We start from the raw sequence: 10307 nt of genomic DNA on the forward strand, positions 1-10307 counted from the left end.
ATTTTGTCCCAAATAAAACTTAACTCACAAGTCTCACATTGTGCATTTTTTTCAGTCGACAGTTGAATGACACAAAGCAAGGAGTTGAAAATATCAGGCAGGGGTGTGGGCGAGAGATCAGGCCTGGACAATGTGACAGGCCAATGAAAACACAGGCCTTACTTCATACCTAGTAAAGGAGACATTTTGCAAGAAAGCCATTTACCATCCTCTAAATCATATTACCTTTCTTATCTACCGGTTGAACCCGTCCTGACTGCTGGAATAAGACAAATGGGTAAAGCTAAGAAAATATCCTGCAAAAACTATATGAGGAAAATATAATAACTAATTCATAGGGAACAGTGCCCAGGCATAAAAGAATTTGAGTAAGTTTAGAATTTGGGAAATTGATCGTGATTTCTGGAACATAAATATGGAAATGAAGACACAGAATGGTTGGAAGACATGCTATTTTACAGATCCAGAATAACAATTATAGGTTCTTTTTCTGGACATTTCCAGAATGATGATCAACGAAGAACACTTGATATGGCTGCAAACAGCCAGCAAATAAATCTATATAGAGATTTATATTCTAAATGGGAAATACTTTTGTGAAACTGAAATGTGGGGAAGGGATAAAAGTTTTCCTGTATATTCTTTACTTCTAGGAGTACATGTGGAAGCTACACATCTGCTCTGGATGTTGCTCAAAGGAACGTGGAAGCCTGGTTTGTAGCAGGTTGAAGTGTTTTAAACATGAAGTGTGGGAAATAATAGCACAGTTACTCTCACGAAGGCCATCCTAGGCCAGTCACGTGGAAAAGAAATCCAAGGGCCTCAGCTGCCTGGGCAGATCCCAGCGCCGTGGCCCACTGAATCTAACCACAAAAGGCCAGCTTCGGAAGACAGGAAAGGGGAAAAGCAGGGTTCACAAGGGGATTGTTAATACTTCCAAGGTAAAAGAAAAACTAGCCAGGCTTCACGTAACAAGAACAATCATTTCCCAAAAGCGCCTGGGCTAACTTCAACTCTATGTGAAGTGTACTGTACAAAATTAGTTTGCATATTATTTGATGTTCTCTCTGGCCTTCTTTTTTTTTGTTTTTTTTTGGGGGGGCGGGTTCAAGTAAAAGGCTTTTAATGAAGGTTTTAGAATTGAAGAGCTCCACGTTTAGGATGTATCATCTAACACCTCAATGTTCAGAAAGCCTGACTAAAAGAAACCAAACCAAAAGCAACCCACTCAGCGTTAACATACAACTCTTTTCTTTTAGTTGAACTTTACTTTAATATAGAATGAAAACAAAACAAAAGCCCAAAACCCTAATAGGTTAAAACAAGTCAAACAACCATTCTACACAAATAAAACCTTCACAAAGGTCAACTGAAGTAATCTAGAGCTAAAACTGAATTGTGTAGATTTTCAGTGAAGTCACCAGTCATGTAACATAAACAAATTATTTACACACTTGCAAGCCCTCTAAGAGATGTGCCTCAAGAAGCATTAACCTTTGTTTTTTTCATGTGCCATCCTGAAGACTTGCACATTTTATTTTTCAGATAATTTAACATTTTTAATAGAGTGCGTTCTCTACCAAGTGGTAATGCTTTGGTACTATTCATACGTGATTGCTTATCCTAAAGACTTGACATTTCCCTGACAGGAACTTTGAATTCTGCTTTAGAAGTGTCATATAAATTAAAAACTTTATCAAATACCAATATGGAGGGAGGTGACACAGGATGCAACATATGCAATCAAGTTAGCTCTGTATATTTAGAAATTACTCCTTCAAGATATTCACACTAGAGAGCTTAGTCTGTCCTGCTTAATATTCAGTAGTACAGGTCTGAATCATCAGAACCTTGGCAACACCTTAATATTTCAAAGTTATTAACAACTACCTCTAGGGGCAAGTCTGTGTTTACTGAGTTATGACAAATTTATTATAAAGAAGGAAAACAAGTGTAGCCAGCCATCTTAAAAAATGTCCCAACCAAAGTTGGGACAAACTATAGTCTTCTCAATATAGAAAGACTAAAACTATATACATTTATCATACAACAAATCCCATCTCTGTCCCCTGAAATTCCCCTAATTTCATTCATTAGAAGGGGATTTTACAAAAAGACTTAAAGAGCACCTTACAGCAGCATTCAGCTTTCCTATGAAATACTCAGCATCTTAAATATTATGTACACTTCGTTTTTTCTTTTAGTTAGCTACATACTGGCTTCAGAGTTTGTGGAACTGGAGGGAAAACAACACACTCAAAACTACTCTAGGAATCTTCCTTTGGCAGAATAGTAGGTATCCAAGTTAAAAAATAGGAGGGTCATTTTGTTGCTTTGTTTTCCAAAATTTAAATCGTTTTTTGTTCCCCTTCTACATAAACCTCAGTCACCACTCCTGAGTGGAGATGGGCAGAGGCTCTGGCCCCTGCTCCACCGGCTTTCCCAGCAGCTGCTTTCTTATTGCTGCAGCAAGGCTTGAATAGATGTATGTCAACAAGGACTTCCCCCAAACGGCCTTTATAGATAGTGCCACAGCGTATTTTCTGTCTTTTCTAGTATGTGAGATCTAAAAAGGAAAACACTGGCGTTCTGTTAGAGCCAGAAGCCATCTCTGTATCCGAGCCATCATCTGACTGGTTACTAGAACAAGGAGATCGAGCTGGAGAGGCACCTAAGGTGGTACTGTGAGCATCAGAATGGTGACATTTAGATTCTTTCTGCAGTTTACTGATCTGGTTGCTTTTTATCTTGTTTCCAGATAGAGTTTTCACTTTCTTTGGTTTCAGTGTAGTCTTTAGACTGGGTCCTGCCCTTGCATCTACCACATGATTCCAGTTTTTTTTTTTTTCTTTTTGATCCTGCTGGCAATTTCTTCCATCTTTTCACAAGCAGGACACTGGCATTACAGATGTCTCCTGAACGAGTCTCCTGTAACCCAAAACAGCTCTGTAAGTCCTTTTCATAGCGTTAACTGTCAGTGAATCGGGAACTGGAGGATTTAGCTCTGCAAATATAGCAGCCCTCTATACTTCGGTCCACCTTTGGCTTGCGAAAACCAAACATCGTTTCTTCTGGGCAATAGTCTTAGTATGCTTTGAAGGACACCAATAGTTCCCCCAATGTAATAACTTCCCCAATTCCACTTTCTAGATTCCTTCTGGGTAGTAAAGTGTTTCTTATATTCAAAAATACCTTTCAAAACTCAAAATGCCACTGGATGGACCCCTGGGCACGCGACGACCGAGACAGAGGCACCCAAGCTGCAAAGAGAACCGCTCCCCGGCGGCGCGGTGGGTAAACGCAGCATCTGGGGTCGGAGGGAGAGTTCCGGTGGAGAGCTGCCCGCCGGGGCGGGGCGGGGCGGGGTGGCCAGAGGGAAGCGCGGCCCGCGCCGCCGCCTCCCTCCCCTGCGCCTGGCCCTCTTCTTAAGCTGCGGTTCTCAGATTTGAGTGTGCATCACCGGGAGGGCCTAAACAAAAGCCCAGCTTCCGATTCAAGTAGGTCCACAGAGGTGCCTGAGAATTTCATTCTTAACAAGTTAGGCTATTGGTTCAGAACCACACATAGAAAACCACTGAAATACTATTTAAGATTCTTGAAGTTAAACTATTTTTTTGGTTTTTTGTATTTTCCACTTCTCCTTTGATATCCCATCATACACACACACACACACACACACACACACACACACACACAAACACACCGTAAGACCTAGAAAATTTTCCATAGTATAGTCCAGGAATCTTGTGATAATTGATGGCTGAAGACAGCTAGTGTAACACCAGCTCTGTTACCCCTCATGCCGACCACCCAGTATACTTATAGCATTAGAAGGGCAAAGAAGGAAGGCCTACAGGTGTGATGATTCTTTTTTGTTTACCAAACAAAGGAATGGGAACGTCTTAAAATTCAAGCTAGAACATAGGTATTCTATTAGGAAGCAAATAAGGAAAGAAAGACAAACCATAACCAAAAATTAGTTTTTTGGTAGTTTTAGAGAATAGCATGCAACTCTAACAGAGAAACTGGATACATGATGTCCTGGAAATAAAACTGACTAATAATACATAAGAATTGGAACAAGCTGTGAGACCTACGTTTATCAATATTTCAAAAAGGATAATCAATTTTACCAAAGACAGCTGAAGCTGGACTAACTGAAAAAAGGGGGACTAGGGTATGAGGTTATAGTCATTTTCCAATGTTTTGATTCTATAGGTTTTCATTTGGAAGAAAAACATAGTTCACGAACTATGTGTGTGAAGATTAGTATTGCAGAGTAATTTTAAGTTTTAAAATGTATATACATTTTTGAAAATAAAATTTATTTTATTCCAAGTATAAAAGAATAAAAAGATGAATACAGCATTTTTGGAAAATTTTTGGAAAATTTAAAACTAAAATTTTAAAATGTTTACCCATATTCTCACCTTACAAATACAAGTTTTACTATCTGGCTGTATTTTAGTCTTTTTTCTAAGCATCACTTTTACATAATTTCGATACAAAATTGACACATAATTTTTACAGTGTTTCTTTTTCTAAATATGATAACGAGTGTTTACCATTATTCAAATATTTCATTAGCATATTTAATGTCTAAATACACATTCATAAAGTATCACAATTTATTTAAATTTCCTTTATTGTCAAACACTTTGTTCCCCCCCCCCTTTTTTTCCCTATTGTAAATAGTACTGCAATGAGTACATTTGTACATAAAACTCTCTCTGTATTTAAGATGATTTTTTTTTGGATAGATTCTCAGGTTTAGAATAACTTGTCTCAGCCTTGCACATTTAAAAGACCCTTTCTACATGTTGTCAAATTATTTCCCAAAGAGGCTATAACACCGTTTTTGTCTTTCTCACTAGCAATACTCTATGTCCAGTATTGAGCACTCTGAAATTTTTTATCTCTGCCAATTTGATAAGAAAAAATTATGTCTTGTTTCGTTTTTATTTGCATTTCATTGTTTACTAATGAACTGAATATTTTTCATGTTTGCTGATGAGAGACATTGTCTCTTGTATGCATTTCCTAACATTTAATTCCGTTAATTTTCAATTATATAAATATTTTCATATTTATTTATGAGAAAAAATGAGTATGGATTTTAAGAATTTTTAAGAATATAGATTTTTAAGAATTTAATAAAATAAAACCGGAAGATACATAAAACAATTTAGTTGGTGTTAGAGAACCGAGTATTATACACAGAAGAGCTTGTGGTTCCAATTTTCATCTTTGGAGCTCAGATTTCAGTACTGTGTTTGAGGAAAATAATTTCAAAGTAAAACAATTGTCACATTAGGATAACTATATGCCAGTGCACTTGAAATCTTCCCAGCCTAAGCACAACATCAAAGACGTGGCCGATTTAGAGACTGTCACCCTCAAATGGAAGAAGTTTGCTCCACATTAAATGGTTTATGTTCTTTCCTTATGATCAAACTATTAGGGGGAGAGGGTCTAAGTGTTCAGTGCAAACATCCTAAGTAACTGCCCCACCATTTCCCAAACTCTTCACTGACCACAAGAATGAAAACATCTATCAATCCATTGCTTACTAAACACTGCCTGGAAGAAAGCAAGCTTGTTGATTTTGGTAGGTTTTCAAATTTCCTTTGTCCGCGGAAAGGTGACAGAAAGGGTGTCAAAAAGGCCAGTGCAACACCTGGATATGAACTGCATCTGGAAACCACTTTTTTCAAGATTCACCCTTTGGAAGACATACTTGGCCTTGGTCAATGGGGCAACTGATCTCTGGGGCTATTGACAAAAGCCATAAATGTATGCTCGTTATTCTCGTTCTGTCAACAGCCTTGGACATTTCTGTTTGGCCCATCACAGATCAGTCATGGGGAAATACAAGGTAAGTGACTTGCTTTCCCTTAAGTTCAGAAATTTAAAGTATCTTAGAAATCGAATTCTTTACAATTTAGTACTTTTGCTTTAGGTCTTTCTCAAGAGGTGAAGCATAGTTAATGCTCTACATACGTGTCTATATTTAGTGGAATTTTTTTTCTATTTAAGACGGTGCTGTGATGATGTTCTATATAACATTCTGTTTATTAACCTTTATAAGAAGAAATTTATAAATTTTAGAAGAATAAAAATTTTGAACAACCAATCATGTACAACTTTAATGTCCATGCTTCTGAAATCTATTTTATTTGTATCAGTTCGCATCAATGATATTAAGTTTCCTTTAGAAAATGGGAGCAGTGCTGATAAGGAGAAAACAATTACTTCATAAAAAATACAAAGATGAAACTCTTCTAACATTTAAGTATCTATGTTCAGTATGGAAGTGTTTGTGTGTAGCTATCCTAACTTTCCTGTCTCCTTTTCCTGCATGTCAAGTAGAGTGTATACAAAAAATTTAAAATACGGATTCCCAATTTCCCACATCTCCTTTGGGTGCCCCTTCTGCCAGCACTCCTCTTCGATGTGCATCGTCTCCAGGGAATCTTAATGGCTTTTGTTTCCAAAAGTCTATGCCCCTAAGGCAGTAGCTCTCCATAAAGGGCAAATGCACCAGGGCCATTTGGCAAGGTCTGGAGATAATTCTCAGTTTCCACAATTGCGGGTGCTACTGGCATCTCGTGAGTAGAGGCCAGGGATGTGGCTGAACATCCCACAGTGAACAGGACAGCTCTCCATACCCCCCAACAAAATATCCAGCCCCCGAAGTCAATAGTGCACCAGTTGAGAAACCCAGTGCTTGAGCAACAGTCAGGACTCTGTGCAAGGACAAAACAAATGTGAGGAATATTATAAGACAGTTGATCTCTCCCCTGCTACAGAAAATGATTCATTTGGATGAGAAAGGAGACAGGATGGATGGGAGGAAGCAAGTTGAACAGAGATAACCTTGGGGTCCCAGAGAGACATGTACTTCCTCCACCTCCATTCCCTGCCTCCGAGGTTGGGTCTCAGGAAGATAGGAGATGGCTGTGTGTTTGGTGTAGGCAGATGGGACCATAAGGAAATGACAATTCCTATGCCTCAGCACAGAAGCAGCAGAAAGTGTGGTTCCCTTGGCCGGGCTTGGAAGAAGCATAGAGAATGCCACTTCTGAAGGAGACTTGAGCATGGGAACAAGAGCCGCCTCAGAGGCTACCATGTGGGCCAATGACTGAGGCCCAGATGCGATGATGGATGTCTTAGCAGAGGCCAGTCTTGTACCCCTCTAAAGTCCCTGGAACATAGATACGACCCTGGAAAAGTGGGGTAACCCAAACTGACTAGCCCCCCACCCCAATAAGAGAAGCTGAAAAATGAAACGGATTTAAATTTTTATGTTACGCGTACAAGTTGTACGTCAGACATTGTGGTCCATGATCAGTACATGCTGCAAGTAGAAGTTCCATTCCAAATTACTCAGATGATTGGAGATATATAAGTTTAACTCAACTAATTTAACTGAAAGCAATCCTCCTTTTCATTTTGTTGTATTGAGTCAGAATAGGTATTACTAACCTTTCAACATGATATTGGTGTTTGATTCTGAGATCCCCACCTCTTCCATTACCAAAAGTGTTTTAGAATTTTACTCTGTGTTTGTGTATCAGGCCCAGTGACACAACTGAAGACAGTCTGGCAGGTTTAAAACCAGGGCTAGCTTAGTATAACTACCTGGTTCAAACCCATTTCACATATTGAATTGCTATAATTTTAAGGAGAGTTTAATTTTTTAAAAAAATCATTATCTGGTACGACAAATATAGTTTTGTGGTATTTGATCTGGCTCATTTTTTTAAAATGTAAGATTATGTAACAACCTGTCACTGACACCTCTGTTAACTAAAGCCAGTATTATCTTTCAAGGGTGTCACAGTTCTATTGATATGAGTCTCCACCCAGAAACCTAGGAAATTTACCCAACTATTCATCAAGAATTCTGGACACCTTTATCAAAGGAACAGGACACGTGTTGGCAGAGGACACAACACCCTCTGCTGCCAGTTCCGGCAACGATCCAATGTTTGTGCACCAACCCCCAGCCAGAGGAAGGCTTTGTTCCTATAGCACATCTACTACATTGTCCCCTTTGGATGCAAGCTGGTCTTCTCCCTCTGCTAGTAAGCAATCTGTTTATTTGCTTTCGCCAAATCATTTGGTGTCCTCTCATTGGAAACTAGATGTTAAGATGAGAACCTGGGAATTCGCCTTCCTCAGTGAAGACAATTATTTATTAGACAATCCTTGACAGCATACTCTTCTGCCATAGCAGCAAGCTGACTTGGGGATAACTGACACTGATACGCACCCTACTTTCCTTCCAGCAAATCTACATCTGCATTGGGTATCCTTTCCCAAAGCATCACCGCTTAAGGCTATCTATTTATTTACATTGATAATGCCTCCGTTTATTTTTTGAGGCTCTGGGACATATTATACAAATTCAATAATAAAAACATTGCCCTGATATAAAGACATTTCTTGGAGTCCAGAAATAACAAGTTCAATCAGCGCTCAAAGTTACATAAAAGCATTTCTAATCTAAAGTCAATCTCCTCTCCTCTACACAGTCTGGAACTACTGGAAATGTGCCATGGTTTCTTCTCCTCTTGGGTTATATAGAAGTTGCTTTACTGTTTATTCTGGAACTGTTTATGGGAACATCTCTGACATGTCAAAGTGAAAGAGATTAAAGTGATTCCTGATCTGCATAGAACTTTATCTAGCATTACCCTTGGCACTTACTGAAATCTTATACCCAGTTGGAGTCACCATAATTTTACAAAAGTGATATCACTGTAAAATGTCATTTGTAGAAGAAAAGAAAGTCAGAAGGGTCTTAAATAGATTCTCAGGAGAAATGTTATGGTATAGAGGAGGAGATGTATTGAGCAGAGCCTTCATAATTGTCTTCATATTTGTGGAAAGTTATCATAGTTAAAGGACTTATATTATCCTTCATCTATGAAGAAAACACCAGGGGGGGGAAAGCCAGAATTTATGAGTAAGAAAAAACGGTACCAGTAGTAAAGATGGTTGGCAGAATGACATCATGGAAAGACTGTGGATTTTAATGTTAACACACCAATAAATTAGAATCCCTAGTATGTCAATATTATTAAGTATTAGATCTTGGGTGAGAAATTTACTTCACTTTTCTCATAAAATAGGAAGTAGTGATGCAGGATTTTTGTATGGCTTAAATGAGACAAGCATATTAATGCACTGAGCACAATAACTGACAAGGAGTAAAACCTCAACTATGATGGTTTTCTATCTGACCTTTCTGGTCTTTGATTGATCGTAAAAGTTAATGACTTTCTGATTTTTTGATCCAGAGCTGTTGATAGTCACATGAGTCTGACAATAGTCCCAGATCCACAGAATAATTTAGGTGGTTGAGATGAAAAAAAAAACACAACTTTTCAGTAATCTGCAGCTCTCTGAGTAGATAGTTCTCAAACTTACCCCCAGCAGAAAGGGCTGGAGAGCTTAGTACTTCCTACAGTAATGTCACCCCACAAACTACTTTGCTTAGCTCTCTCCATCTATGCTTCAACTCTTCTTGCCAAAGACCCAGCACTTAAATCCTTCTCTACTGTACCCGAACCTGCATTGCTCACACCTCCCCTCCCTGCACCTTTCACTCCATTCTCTTGTCTTTCTTCAGCCCCCAATTACTCTTTTCCTAACGACTTTCAAAAGAACCGTCCCAGAGAAAGACAAATATCATATGGTATCACTTATACGTGGAATCTAAAAAATAGTACAAATGAACTTATTTACAAAACAGAAACAGACTCACATACATAGAAAACAAACTTATGGTTACCAAAGGGGAAGGGGGTGTGGGATAAATTGGGAGTAGGGGATTATCAGCGGCATGCTGTTAACAGATGCTACGTAAGATAGATAACCAACAAGGAATGGAAAAGAATCAGAAAGGAGTATAGATATATACATATATATGTATAACCAAATCACTTTGCAGTACACCTGAAATTAACACAATATTGTAAATCAACTATACTTCAGTTAAAAGAAAAGAACTGTCCCATGGTTCACATCATATGGAAATAAAATTCTCATGGTGACTGAAAAGTTATATGGGAAAAGCTTCACATAAGCTAAAATTTTGTATGGAACAAACTTTTGATAGGAATGGATCACTATACAACTTCAACTTGACGTTCCAAACTGCCTTCTATTAGTGGTCTCAAAATCTCTATTAGTTCTTTTCTTGGTTCCTTAATAGGCCTATCTCATCCTTAACAGCCAATGTTAGTTTCCCATTATTAAACTCTTACGTTGTGGCAGGCACTCTACAACAGCCTAATCTC

The 10307-nt window shown here is 38.4% G+C and overlaps 1 pseudogene; it reads right to left on the reverse strand.

The window, feature by feature from the left end:
* Positions 1-2371: 2371 nt before the first annotated feature.
* LOC133076498 (SIN3-HDAC complex-associated factor-like) lies at positions 2372-3075 on the reverse strand (annotated as a pseudogene).
* Positions 3076-10307: the final 7232 nt, after the last annotated feature.

The sequence above is a fragment of the Eubalaena glacialis genome, chromosome 16 (genome assembly GCF_028564815.1).
Source record: "Eubalaena glacialis isolate mEubGla1 chromosome 16, mEubGla1.1.hap2.+ XY, whole genome shotgun sequence".
NCBI lineage: Eukaryota > Metazoa > Chordata > Mammalia > Artiodactyla > Balaenidae > Eubalaena > Eubalaena glacialis.